The sequence below is a fragment of the Bos grunniens genome, chromosome 26, assembly GCF_055505025.1.
Source record: "Bos grunniens cultivar Pamir isolate PY7600 chromosome 26, Bosgru_T2T1.0, whole genome shotgun sequence".
NCBI classification, from domain to species: domain Eukaryota; kingdom Metazoa; phylum Chordata; class Mammalia; order Artiodactyla; family Bovidae; genus Bos; species Bos grunniens.
In genome coordinates, this window is record NC_141190.1 from 30,026,568 (window position 1) to 30,028,498 (window position 1,931).

The window sequence follows — 1,931 nt, forward strand, 5'->3', positions numbered from 1 at the left end:
CTCCTCAATGGGACATTTTTGATAACACTTTGTTAATCAGTGTTTTGCCTTTTAATTATACCAGTAAATCACATACATGTGATCCTTTTCACAAATTCAAATTAATCATCATTAAGTTGGCAAGCCCCAGATTTGGAAATCTGTATTAAGCAAATGTTTCCACCACCTTTTAGAAAGAACATTCTTTATATACATCTTCTGAACTTCTTTTTTCTGGAGTCTTCTCTAAGTAGAGAAGGTTGGGATAACTGTGTCCTTACTCATGAGTTCACTGCTTTTCATAGCAAAATGCATTGTCACAGATTCTACACTTTGGATTTGAGCTTTCATCTTGAGATCTTTCATTAACAATTACTCAATGTCTGGAAGCATAATTATGTGTCCGGAAAAGAATCAGTAACCCTGCCATGTATCCAGTCTTATTCCTGTATAAATATCCAGTGTACTTTATTTAAGTAATATGAAACCTCATCTTCTAAAATCTCTTCCCAAACTTGTAATTACTTAGAGTGTATGTGGGATTGGATTGGAAATTGCAGGGGACAGAAGAAAGGTAACTGTCACTTATTCATGCTAATAATAAGTTATAATAAAGATATTTTTGAAGCCTAGAATATAGAAGGAGAGATGAGCTCTACTTACAAAACCAGTAATAAAAATAAGACAGTATATAATCAGGAGATCCAGTGGGAGGAAGAAATAGATCAGAAAAGAACATGACACTTGGGGAAAGGGAGACAAGAGGTAAGTAAGCCCTATAAGGTGAGTAGGATTTAAATACAATAAAATATAAAAAGAACACTGTTCAGATTGGGCTTGAGGAAGGTAGCTACAGCAACAAATTTTTTGTGTGACTTTGGCTGAGTATATGTAGTTTGCTACTCTTCTTTATTTTTTCTTTGCTTGGAGGTAAACTCAGTTATGTAAGTGATGTAGGTCCTTCTTGTTTTTATGTTGTAATCAGCACTTATTGTTTGGTCTGATTCCAAAGTACTTTCTCCAAGGAAAAGTCTATTCTTGAATCCTTTCTCTCTCCACATCCTTAAATTCATGTTTTGTAAACAGATACCATTTGCTAAACAGATACCCGATACCCTGTCCTCCTGGCCACATTCATTGGTCCAGAAATGAGTGCCTGGCCCAAGCTGGCTCAATGAGTCTTTTCCTCCTGGATATCTGGGCTTGGAAGCAGAGGGAATATTTGGCCAGTTTCTCTCTGGTACTGAATCCATATGGTGTAAAGCTGGGGAGATCTTGGTAGACATGTTTTTGGCCACATGGAGAAAGTTACTCTGCAATAGAAGAAAAGAGGCTGACACGACACAAAGAAGAAAATAAGAGAGAGGAAGAACATCCCAGTGGTTCTATTATCATGGAGGTCTGATCATAACCTTTTTCTTGGGTTCTTGATCCAATATTTTCTGATGGAAGCATCACAATTTTGCTGTGGCTTTGTCATCCTCTGCCAAAACATCCTAATATCTTGTGGCCATCCTAATGGGTGACCACAAGAAAACACTTCCCCTGACCTCTATAATAACCCAAAAGGGGAGAACTTTTGTGGGATGGGGTGCTACTAGATGTGATGATTTTTGCAGAAGTGAAATAGTGAATGCTAAGTGCAAGCTGCCTGTTTATCTTTGGTTCTGTGACTTGAATCATCAGAGCAGGAAAAGAAAAGTTGGCAATCAAATTGTGAAAAAATAAGTTGGCCACCAAATTGTGAATACATTTTTGGATCACCCTACCTTAGGATAGCTCAGTTGGCAAAGAATCCACCTGCAGTGCAGGAGACCCCAGTTCGATTCCGGTTGGGAAGATCCACTGGAGAAAGGCTAGGCTACCCACTCCAATATTATTGGGCTTCTCTTGTGGCTCAGCTGGGAAAGAATTTGCCTGCAATGCGGGAGACCTGGACTCAATCCCTGGGT